The sequence below is a fragment of the Brassica napus genome, chromosome C2, assembly GCF_020379485.1.
Source record: "Brassica napus cultivar Da-Ae chromosome C2, Da-Ae, whole genome shotgun sequence".
Taxonomy (NCBI): domain Eukaryota; kingdom Viridiplantae; phylum Streptophyta; class Magnoliopsida; order Brassicales; family Brassicaceae; genus Brassica; species Brassica napus.
In genome coordinates this window covers 48,679,069-48,692,715 of record NC_063445.1, presented here as the reverse complement: position 1 = coordinate 48,692,715, position 13,647 = coordinate 48,679,069, and the positions used below count along the sequence as shown (strand labels likewise).

Here is a 13,647-nt window from a genome sequence, read left to right as displayed (position 1 = left end):
GCCACTACAGTTTTCCTTTTCTCTGTTTTAGTAGTTTTCCTATTTCCAGTTGTATTAGGTTTTGGATACTTTCATTTTTCTTATACTTTGTAATCTTATTATATAAAGCTTGGTTATTCAAAGTTGATAATTAAAATGATCGCGACACATGGCAACTATATATTTTATGATTGTGACATGTGTTAATCTATCTAATAATTAAATATATATATATATATATATATATTAAGATATTAATAAAAACGAATTTTATTAAAAAGTAATTTAAATATTATTTAATAGTAATTTTCCTTTTTTAAAATCCTAATCAAAAGATTATTGCAAAAGATTATTTTTATAATAATTTTCCTTATAATATTGTGACATGTGTTTAAATATATATATATTAAGATATTAATAAAAACGAATTTTATTAAAAAGTAATTTAAATATTATTTAATAGTAATTTTCCTTTTTTAAAATCCTAATCAAAAGATAATTGCAAAAGACTATTTTAATAATAATTTTCCTTATAATATTGTGACATGTGTTTAAATATATAATAATTAAAAATAAATATAATAAGATAATAAAACGAATTTTGATAAAAACTACTTTTAAAATTATTTAATAGTAAAATTTTTTAAAAAAAAATATTTAGTAGTAATTATTTTAGAAATTTTCTTTTTCCAAAATCTAAAAAAAAATATTTGAAAACAATTTATTTAATATAATTTTCTTTTTCTAAAATTTTAATGAAAATATAATTATAAAATATTATATTGAGTTTGGTTCATCAAAATTGCGATATGTGTTAAACTATCTTATAATCAAAATATATATACTAAAATAATGAAAATGATTTTTCTTAAAAAATAATTATAAATATTATTTAATAGTCTTATTATTATTATTATTATTATTATTATTATTATTATTATTATTATTATTATTATTATTTTAATAAAAAGGTTGGTTCTTCAAAATTGCTAATTTACATGATCGTGACAATGTTAGTTATATATTTGAAAATGTGATATGTGTTAAACTTTCTCATAATCAAAAATATATATACTAAAATTAAAAAAACGATTTTTTTCTTAAAAAATAATTATAAATATTATTTAATAGTCTTATTATTATTATTATTATTATTATTATTATTATTATTATTATTATTATTATTATTATTATTATTATTATTTATAATGTTTGTTTTAAGAGATACTAAAGATATTGAATTATAAAAGATAAATATTAACTTTTAAGAAAAAATGTTAAACAAAAATGAATTGTAAAATCCTACAAGTACAATAAATTATTTGGTAAAAGAAATGAATAAAAACTAACTTTTAAATAAACAATATTACTTTTTAAAAATCCTAATTAGAAGAAAATTTTAAAAGTACTCTTGTTATTGTCTTATAAGTAACTAACTTTCACTTTTTAGTAGATAATTTTGTATGTTAAAGAAGTATGACCAAAAATAGCTACAAATGTTTTACATCTATATTTAGGTTTAAGCTTTCACATATTATTTTTACAAAGCACAATAGTATTTACATGAAAAGTATTACCTCAGTATCTTTTTTTAATTTCTTGATACAACTAACCTTTTTATTATCCTTATTACATCTTATGATGCTAACATAATTTTATATTTTGATGTTGTTATTGTACATGAATATGTGTAAATATGATGAATATGTGTTTGTATGTATAAGACAAAATATATAAATAATAAACAGGGTGAACAAAAAAATATATATATAAATAATAAAAAGAATTTTTTTTATTAAAAATAAAATAGTTGTATAAAAACCTAAAAGAAAGAATAATTTTAAAATAATTAATTTCCTTTTTAAAAATCTACATAAAATAAATATATAAAAATAATCTTATTTTTCTTATAATTAACTAACTTTACTTTTTAATAATTTTTTGTTAAAAAAATATAAACCAAAATTAACTTCAAATATTTCACCTGATATGATTGTGACATGTGTCGATTAAAAAAATAGATTGCGAATATGTCAATAAAAACTGTCATTATGTAAAAATAACTTCTTCTTTTCCTAAAATCCTAAATAAAAGAGATTTCTACCAAAAAAAAATTATTTTCTAATCTTAATCAATTAAGAATTTTTTTCTTTTTAAAAAAAAAATTCTGACCAGAGTAAACTATAAAATTTTATTTAATTGTAATTTGTACTTATAAAAATTTATGATAAACATGATAGTAAAAAATATTTAATTAACAAGAAAATTTGTAAAAAATATTAGTGATATTGGAAAAAAATAAATTTTTAAAATGGCAACTTTTAAAAATAGTTAATATTTACTGGAAATAATTATTTGATAGAAATTTTATTTTTATAAATCCAAGAAAAATATAATTGTAAAACATTATGTAATATTAATTTCCTTTTCTAAAATCCTAAAAAACTGTACAAGAATATTTGATAGTTGTTTTTCTTATTTATATAAAAACCTAAAATAAAAAAAATTATTTGATAATATTTTTAAGAGAGTATTTGAAGATGAACATGATACTAAAAATTATTTAATTAACAAAAGATGTGTAAAATTAGTATTGATACAAAATATAAATTTTCTTTATTAGTAACTAAAAATAATTATTTGATAGTAATTTATTTTTTCTGAAATTCTAGAGAGAAGATAATTGTAATAGGTTATATGATAGTAATTTTCTTTTTCTAAAATCTTAAACAAAATTTTAAAAGAGTATTTAATATTATTTTCTAAATTGTAAATAAAAACGAGATTTATAAAATAGAATTTTTTTTTTTTAAATACTAATAAAATAAAATTTTAAAGAATTATTTAATAAAACATTAAATTATTACATAAGAACATGTATAATGTTGTCATTGACTCGATTGGTATATTTGACTTTCATCTTTTTTTACTTTTCATTCAGTTTCTTATTTCGGGCTGTGTTCAGTTTAAACGTTTAGATATAGTATTTTATCTAATCCTAAGAACAAAGTTTATAGCAATTCATCTATGTACGATGACTATAAAATACAAATATTAACTTAAACTTATGTGTAAAAATGGTTTTTAATTATAAAATAAATTTCAAACAACATATGCAAAAAACAATCATAAAACTATAATAAAATTATTTATTATTTTATATTTTTTTATTAAATTAAAACATCACACAAAACCCGTTGCAACGCAACGGACTCATATCTTGTTCCTATATAAAGAAACCTTATGATTCATTAATAATAAACAGAAGAATTCTCCATTCTTTTACAACACGTTATCAGCACGATAGACTCCAAAAACCCTGAGACAAAATCAAAACTCCCAAACCCTAAAAACCTAAGCCGGCGGCGACGATCCTAGACGACCTCCGTCTCGTCTCAACTCCGATCAAGCTCAGCTCCTAGACGTTCCCTGTTCGTGTCCAACGTCCTCAGCCTTAGCTCAGCTTGCATCCAGCGCAGATCACGATCCCGACCAGACGCAACCACACCCGCGACAGCATCAGCTCGCGATCGTTCTCGGCACCGCGACCCGATAGGAGCCGTCCTGCGTCCATCCGTCCCAGCTCATCTCAGATCTTAGGAGGTCCGGTTCAGACCTACAAAACAAAGGTATAAAGACTAAATCTGAGAACGTAATGATCAGAACCTAAAACCCCTAATCCATCATTATGGAATCCCATGTTCTTGATCATAACCCTAAAACCTATAACCTAAATCGATAATCTCATAACTAGACATAGAAATCGATTCCTTAGAACTTGTTGATTGTTTTATTGATTGTTCATGATCTGAATTTAAAAAACCCTAGTTCAGGAATCGAAACCCTTAAACCTAATAATTGAATCCGTTTTTTAATTATTCTTGTCTTGATTGAATGTTTGATGATCTGAGGTTTTAGGATTGATAGATTGATTGAATAATCTAATCTCAAATTTAAAATCCTAAAGGCCTTGAAACCTTGAATTCATATTGCTTAAAACCGGCTGCTTATTATTTAAATCAAAACCCTAAATTCATAAATAGAAATCGAATTGGCTAAGGTTGTTTGCATGACATCTAAATCCGAATATGAATTGCATTCGTCTTGATTATCAACCAGCATATAGATTATACAAACTCGAATTGATTGCATTAATAAAGCATATGGTCGTGTGGCCTAATCTCTTTTTCACATATAGAAACATGAATTAGGATTGTTCGCACCATGGTCAAGTAGTTTTCATATGAACGATTCTTTTGATTGAGTTATGGCCGCATAAAGCTTGATTGTGGCCGAGATTCTTGTTTGTCTTATGGTCGAATGATCACATTATAAAACCCTAAAATCTGATTGATAATGTGATCCAGATGTCGGAAATCTCAAACCTAGACTATGCAGCCCTTAATCTCTCTGGAGATAACTATTTGCAGTGGGCGCTAGATACAAAGATCAACCTGAGGTCAAAGGGACTCGGTGATACTATCATCGAGGGCAACAATGAGAATGATAAGAATCGGTATAGGGCTATAAGTATTATAAGCCACCATCTCATTGAAGGCTTAAAAGATCAGTACCTTACAATGGAAAATCCACTAGACCTTTGGACCGCTTTACAGCGTAGATATGATCACCAGAAAACGGTGCTACTACCAAAGGCTAGATATGAATGGAAGAATCTCAGATTCATGGACTATAATTCTGTGGATGAATACAATTCTGTATTGTTCAAAATAGTTTCAATGATGAGACTCTGTGGTGAAGAAGTAACCGAGAAAGAGTTACTGGATACGACCTTCTCTACGTTCCATTCCACAAATGTGTTGCTGCAACAGCAGTATAGAGATAAAGGCTTCACCACATACACTGATCTGATCTCGTGCCTACTTCTAGCCGAGGCTAATAATGAACTCCTGATGAAGAATAGTGAGATGAGACCTCCAGGATCAGCACCATTACCAGAAGCCCACAAGGCTGAACATGAAAAGAAAGATCCCAAAGAAAGCAACCACGTCTATAATGAAAGGAGATCACACGGCAGAGGCCGTGGTGGGTACAAGGGACGTGGTGGTCATGACAACTACTCATATGGCCGAGGGTATGGAAACCACAATAACCGTGGTCGTGGTTCCAGCTATGGCCGTGGAAGAGCCACCTTTGGCCGCGGTCGAGGCGGCATATCCAAGCCGTCTTACTCGACCAAATCCGTTTGTCACAGGTACGGGATGAGTAACCATTGGGCCAAGAATTGTAGAACTCCTAAGCATTTATGTGAACTCTATCAAGAGAGCCTTAAGAACAAGAACCCAGAAGCCCATATGGTTCATGACAATGGGTATGATGCTGATGATGATTTCGACCACGAAAAGGATGATCTTATGGATCATGAGACATCAGATTGTCTTAAAGACTAATTCGAATGTTGTTTGATTGTTTTATGATTTTTTTTGTGTTTCATTACTATTTGATGTTTTGAATTTATAATATGAAGTTTTATTTTAAAGTTTTATAAAAGTCTCTGAGATTATAAATCTTTTATATATAGAAATGAATGATGAGATGAGTATACTTGTGGTGGATAGTGGATCAAGTCACACAATTCTTAGAGACAAAAGATATTTCATAAATCTCACAATGCAAAATGCCAATATACATACCATTGCGGGTGTAGCAAGCCTGATTGAATGTCATGGCCAGGCATATATATTGATGCCTAAGGGCACTCACCTAGAGATCAAAATGCCTTCTTCCAGCTCTAAAAGAAGCTTATTGAGTTTCAAGGACATAAGGATAAACGGTTTCCGCCTTGAAACATGGGAAGAAGGAAGTAAAGAGTTCCTTAATATCATTTCGATCACCCAAGGCAGTAGAAAGATCCTAGAAACCATACCTGCAATGTCTACTGGTCTATACTATGCAAAGATCAGTATGATCGAGGCTAATTCCTGCGACAATTTCACTCTATGGCATGACCGGCTTGGCCATCCCGGTACTAGTATGATGCGAAAATTGATAATGAATTCTCAAGGGCACACATTCAAAGGAGTTATCCAAAACAATCTCACATGTGTAGCATGTACACAAGGAAAACTCATTACTAGGCCATCACCAGTCAAAGTGAATAAGGAAATCATAAATTTTCTGGAAAGGATTCGGGGAGATATATGTGGACCAATACACCCACCTTGTGGGACATTTAGATATTTCATGGTCCTGATTGATGCATAGACTAGATGGTCGCATGTTTGCCTACTATCCACACGAAATTTGGCATTTGCAAGGCTTCTTGCTCAGATCATAAGACTGAGAGCACATTTTTTAGATTTTCCTTTAAAGACTATACGTCTAGACAATGCTGGTGAGTTCACGTCCCAAGCGTTTAATCAGTACTGTATGTCCATGGGGGTAAGTGTGGAACACTCCGTGGCACATGTACATACACAGAACGGCTTGGCCGAGTCTTTTATTAAACGCATACAGCTGATTTCCCGACCATTACTCATGAGGTCTAAACTCCCGGTATCAGCGTGGGGACATGCAGTATTACATGCAGCAGAACTGATTCACATCAGGCCATCTAGTGAGCATAGATATTCACCATCCCAATTACTCACGGGTCATGAGCCAGACGTGTCCCACATCAAAACATTTGGATGTGCCGTTTACGTTTCAATTTCTCCACCACAGAGAACTAAAATGGGACCACAGAGAAGGATGGGAATATATGTTGGATATAACTACCCAACCATTATAAAGTATCTTGAGCCAACCACGGGTGATTTGTTTAAGGCCAGATACGCAGACTCACACTTTGATGAGTCCACATATCCGACCTTAGGGGGAGAGAACAGCCGGTTAGTAAAAGAAATAGAATGGTCTCGACCATCAATATCTTGGCAAGATCCTCGGACTACAGAATGTGATATGGAAGTCCAAAAGATTATACATCTACAAAAGCTAGCTAATCAGTTGTCAGATTCATTTGCTGACCCGAATAGAGTGACTAAGTCATACATACCGGCTTGTAATGCACCTATAAGAATAGAAGTCCAGAGACAAGAACAAGTTGCTATAGAGTCTAAACAACGTTTAAAACGTGGTAGACCTATTGGTTCCAAAGATAAACAGCCTCGGAAGTCCAAGAGAGGTGTTGGATCCGAGAGCATTAAGAAAACTGTCCATGACATTGATGGACCGGCATAACCGACCAAACTGGTCGAGCCGAGTGGGCCGACCATACCAAATGAACCGGTTCGACCAATGGTACCATACAATGAGGTTCGGGACGCTGAACCTCAGGGTACACCAGGTCCGGATAATCAAGAGATCTCGATCAATTAGATAATGTCTGGAACACAATGGAACAGAAAAGATATCGACGTCGATGATATATTTGCATACAAGGTAGCACTTGAGATCATGGATATAGATGAGGATCTAGAACCCACGTCCATATATGAATGCATGCAAAGATCAGATTGGATCAAATGGAAAGAAGCTATAAACGTGGAGTTAGAATCATTAAAGAAAAGAGGTGTTTTTGGCCCTATAAACGTGGAGTTAGAATCATTAAAGAAAAGAGGCGTTTTTGGCCCTATAATCATGACACCAAGAGATGTCAAACAAGTGGGATACAAATGGGTCTTTGTGAGGAAAAGAAATGAGAAAGGAGAAGTAGTGAGATATAAAGCACGGCTTGTTGCACAAGGGTTCTCACAGAGACCAGGAATAGATTATGAGGAGACGTACTCCCCTGTGGTGGATGCAACTAAATTACGATTTCTAATCAGTCTGGCCATAAAAGAAAACTTGGATTTACGCCTAATGGATGTAGTGACTGCATACTTGTACGGACCACTGGATAATGAAATCTATATGAAAGTTCCAGAGGGTATTGAGCTCAAAGATAAGAAAGGTTCTTGAGAACAGCATTGCATTAAGCTGAATAAAGCCTTGTACGGTTTGAAACAATCAGGTCGAATGTGGTACATGATGTGTCGAGTTTTAACCTGATTATCTAACTGCAAGTGCACAGTAAAGTACGCAGTAGTAATGCGGGATCGAATCCACAGGGACCGATGATCACACGTAGAGTTGCAGACAAGTTAATAGCTACAGCGAACGAAGATATATTTTTGATGGTTTTTATTTAATTTTCTTTAGTGTCACAAAACATAAACAAGCTGTAAAAAAATGATTTAAACGATTTGAAAACTATTTTAAAACAAAGGTTGGGCATTGGGAATTCTCAGGGATTTCTTTTTAATCAAGATACAATTAATGGCAGACACAGGGATATATTAAGAACCGTCTAGAACTCAAACACGATATTAGAATTAACCTACTTCCGTAGCGCTAATTCTCTATGTCATAGAAATCTCCACACTAACTTCCGCTGAGTTTCAATTTCTAAACAAGCATTAAGAACAGGTTCAATATGTTCACAAAGCGCAATAACATCAACTTCCGAGGGTTAAGGACACTTTGCTCATCTAAAGTGTTTTCGGAAGTTCAAACAATCACTTTCGGTGCATCAAACAATCTGATATCATGAACTAAGTGATCAATTCAGTTCAAGCAGTAAGAAATCCATTAGATGAAGAACCAAAACGTAATCCCTTAGTCTACACACGTTTTATGAATCAAAACATCAAGAAATCCCCTATGAGAACCCCTAAACCCAACTAGATGACTACTCACACATAACTAAGCAAGAACAACACGATTTTGATGAAGAAAACATGATAAGATTGTATTAAAACAAAGTAAAGGTTCAGAAGATCTTCTCCAAATGGTTTTGAGATGAACTCCTTTACAAATCTTCACAAATCACACAAAACAAGTTACAAAACTCTCAAATCTCTCTCAAGAACTTGTAAATCTCCTTCTTGGTCGTCTCCAATCTTTTCTGAGTCCCAAAAGTCCTCCCTTCCCGTCCATTATTGAAGGGAGTGGGTAAAAAGGAGTGAAAAGCTCATTGGTGCGTGTGGAGCCCGTAGAGCGTGAGATCGACCGATCCTCAGTGGTAGGATTGGTCGATCTAGTGCATGAAACCGCAGCGACAAGTTCTGGTCGCTACGCATGTCGCTACAATTCACGGCTTTTCTTCTTAGCTCTGGATCGGTCGATCCACAGACAATGGATCGACCGATCTATGTCCTGTGCGATCAACACTTCTCATTCGGTCCATTGTTCGGTCCATCTTGCTTCTTAATAAATCCCGAATGCGTTCTTTTCTTGCAAGCTATCTAGTAACCTGCATATTACACTTAAGAACACCAAAACGCATCAAATAGACCAAAACATTAATTAAAACCGACCATTTAATTGCTCCAAAACGAGTTTAAAACCGTTAAAAACACGGAATATCAACTCCCCCAGACTTGAACCTTTGCTTGTCCTCAAGTAAAGAGGATTAAAATTTGGGAGCTCACTAACCCTCGGTAGACCTTACCTTGTGATTTCGCTAACCACTTAAATCAGAGACTGTCAAGGCATTCATTCCAAAACCCCACCAAGACCGCGCAAACCTTTCCATATTTCAGACCTGCAAGTCTCAGTTTCAAGTAATCAACTCTTTACATTCATTAAAAAGGGTGTGACCTTTCCACCAAAGATATTTCCATCAGGTATAACGGGCTCAGTGTTTGGGAGGCTGTTTCGGTGTTTAATTAGGTGAGGCTCAAGTGTTTGTGGGTATCAGCGATAACAAAAAATGCAAAACATTATGCAAAATCGCTGGAGAAACCGAATATATTGATAACCACGTTTTCGAACTGCTCAAATCTCAAATGATCAAAACCCAACAAATCTCAAACTCTAACCCTAAATTTAAACAACGCATCATCTCTGGTACACAAAATAAAAATAAAATGTCTAAATCAAATCTACTGAATGAGATATAAACATGAACTTTTTTTTTTTTTAGAATCTTTTTTTTTTTAGAATCGACCGATTACTTGCAAATGTTTTGTGGTAATCAATCGATTCATATCTGGTTTTTTTTTTTTTTTTTTTTTTTTATGTTTCAGAACGAAAACTTATACAAACCGAAATCGAATATATACACTGCGATGCAATCACACACTTACAACACCCAATTTTTCTATTTACACCTCTAGACACACAGGTCTGTGTCTAACCACCTAAATGGTCAGATCCTACCTAAGCAGTCGGATGAACCATGTCTACCCTAATCTCTCCATTGTTTTTGCACATGTATGCACATATGATCAGTGTGTAAGAATGCATGGAGATGAAATAAAAGGGTAAGGTGTAGGTGTGGTACCAAACTATTGATGAGTCTGGCCATTCAGGATTATTAAAGAGTGGTAAAATGTGGTAAAGAAAATCCTGAATGTGTATATGGTGTACCGTTTCCTGATGTTGATTCCTGGTCAAAAGAAATTAAATTCATTAATGGTCAAAAATAGTTGAGTACCGAGACTTGATAAAAGATTTAAGGAGAGGTTGTTTGGTCAAGTGGTTCCTCGGTTTGTCTGCGCTAACAGTCCTGAAAAATGGCCAATATGAAATGTAATGCACAACACACAAGGAAATAGTCTAATAATCATCACAGGGTCTGATAAAACTGCGTAGAGAGTTTTTAAAACACAAGCAAATCCGATAAACTAAGAAAATGAAAGAAATAATGCAATATGGTACATAAGTAGCATCCTCCCCCAGACTTACTTCACACCGCCTCGGTGTGAAAATAATTCCAAGAGAGATTACCGATCAGGCGTTGCTGTCAGTGCGCCTCTTCGAGCGCCTATCCAATGCTCCATCATCATCAGAGTCCTCCGCTGCCTCAGGTCCAGCAGCGGTGTCGTGAGCGCTTGAGTCGTCATCGCTATGTCTCCTTAGATCGACCGATCCATACGAGTCGGATCGACCGATCATATCCTGAGATCGACCGCTCTACCTCACCCGGATCGACCGATCTCTTACATGGATCGCCCGTTCTGTTTCTGTTGGATCGATCGATCTCTGCCTGATCGTGATACATGCCTGAAAATCATCTAAAAACACAACCAAAAATCAATTCACACAAGAGAACATAATCACAAAAGAGAAAGAAAATCAAACCATGTGGGTTGCCTCCCACTCAGCGCTTGTTTAAAGTCGCGAGCCTGACTATTTTGTTGTCCTTAGGCGAGATCAGGTTCCGATAAAGGAATGTTGGTTCCTTCTTCGGGTTTTGCATCTGTGAAGTAAGGTTTTAGCCTCTGGCCATTGTATGTGAACTTACCCCCATTCTCTTCCAAGACAACAGCTCCATAAGGTCTAACCTCTGTGATGGTGAAAGGTCCGGACCAACGAGACTTAAGCTTTCCAGGAAATAGCTTGAGTCTAGAGTTGAACAGAAGGACTTTGTCTCCAGCAGCGAAGTCTCTCGGGATTATCTTTCTGTCATGCCACACCTTATTTCTTTCCTTGTAGATTTTGGTGTTCTCATAGGCATTCAACCGAATCTCGTCCAGCTCGTTCAACTGAACCATCCTCCTTTCTGCAGCGGTTTTAATGTCGAAGTTCATCAACTTCGTTGCCCAAAAACCACTGTACTCAGATTCCACAGGTAGGTGACAAGACTTTCCATAGACCAGATTAAAAGGAGTGGTGTCCAAGGGAGTCTTGTAGGCGGTTCTATACGCCCATAAGGCGTCATCAAGCTTCACAGCCCAGTCTTTCCTTGTTTTGCCTACAGCCTTCTCCAAAATCCCCTTGATTTCTCGGTTCGATATTTCAACCTGCCCACTTGTCTGAGGATGATAAGGTGTAGCTACCTTATGCTTTACTCCATGTTTCTTCAGCAGTTTATCGAACGTCTTGTTGATGAAGTGAGAGCCTCCATCACTAATAACCACTCTCGGGATCCCGAATCTTGGAAAAATGACTGTCTTGAACATTTTCTTGACAACACTAGAGTCATTTGTCTTGCTGGCTACTGCTTCCACCCACTTGGAGACATAATCAACCGCAACCAGGATGTACTCATTTCCATAAGAAGATGGGAAAGGGCCCATAAAATCAATTCCCCATACATCAAAAACTTCAACTTCAAGGATGAAATTTTGGGGCATCTCATTTCTCTTACTGATGTTGCCCTTCCGCTGACATGCATCACACTTTGAGACAAACTCATGGGCGTCTCTGAAAAGTGTAGGCCACCAGTAACCAGCCTGCAGGACCTTAGAAACCGTCTTGAATGTTGCAAAATGGCCTGCGTATTCTGAACTGTGGCAGTGGAAAAGAATCCCTTGCATCTCATTCTCCAGAACACATCTCCTGAATAAACCATCTGAGCATCTCTTGTAGAGGAAGGGATCATCCCAGTAGTAGTGGTTCACATCTCTCATGAACTTTTCCTCTCATACCCCTTCAGGTTCGGTGGTTCAATTCCAGCACATAGGTAGTTTGCAAAGTCTGCAAACCATGGTAGATCATCCTGAATTTGTCTCATGACACAGCAATCAGCCTGATCCAAATACTCATCCTCCAGCAAGGTGATCACATAGACATTCTCCTCGGGTAATGTATCATCCAGTGGTGTTTCAGCTTCCACTCTCATTCGGGAAAGATGATCTGCCACTCCATTTTCTGCTCCTCTCTTGTCTCTGATCTCAATATCAAACTCCTGTAGCAGTAAGATCCACCTTAAGAGTCTCGGTTTAGCATCTTTTTTCGTCATCAGGTACTTCAAGGCTGCATGATCTGTGTGCACAATTACTTTCGAGCCCACCAAATAGGACCTGAACTTCTCGAAAGCATAAACTACTGCCAGCAACTCCTTCTCAGTGGTAGCATACTTGATTTGAGCATCATCAAGCGTTCGGCTGGCATAATAGATCACATGGAGTTTCTTGTCTTTTCTCTGCCCCAAAACAGCTCCAATCGCGTAATCACTTGCGTCACACATTATTTCAAATGGCAAGTCCCAATCTGGTGGCTGCACAATGGGAGCACTGACTAGAGACTTCTTGAGAATCTGAAACGCAGCGAGGCAGTCAGCATCAAAAACAAACTTCGCTTCTTTGCACAGCAGACGGGTGAGTGGCCTCGCTATCATAGAGAAGTCTTTGATAAACCTCCTGTAAAAACCGGCATGTCCCAGAAAACTCCGAATATCCCTCACTGTCCTAGGAGGCTGTAGGCTGGTCATAACTTCAATCTTTGCTTTGTCAACCTCGATACCCTGCTCTGATATCCTGTGACCCAAAACAATGCCATCTTTCACCATGAAATGGCACTTCTCCCAATTTAGCACCAAGTTCTTCTCCTCACATCTTTCCAGCACCTTGCACAGATTAGCAAGGCAGTCGGTAAATGAAGAACCGTAGACTGAGAAATCGTCCATAAAAACCTCCATAATGTCCTCAATAAGATCAGTAAAGATCGACATCATGCATCTCTGGAAAGTGGCAGGAGCATTGCACAATCCGAAGGGCATTCTCCTGTAGGCAAAAGTACCGTATGGACAGGTGAATGTTGTCTTCTCTTGGTCCTCTGGATGAATGGGTATCTGAAAGAACCCGGAGTAGCCATCGAGAAAACAGTAGTAGGGGTGGTTGGCTAGTCTTTCCAGCATCTGGTCAATGAAAGGAAGTGGGAAGTGGTCTTTCCTTGTGGCTGAGTTTAGCTTCCTGTAGTCAATGCACATCCTATGCCCTG

At 35.5% G+C, this 13,647-nt stretch overlaps 1 pseudogene; it reads right to left on the bottom strand.

The window, feature by feature from the left end:
• LOC125582453 overlaps nucleotides 1-12,655 on the bottom strand; it is a 30,051-nt pseudogene extending 17,396 nt beyond the window's left edge.
• Between the last annotated feature and the right edge of the window lie 992 nt (nucleotides 12,656-13,647).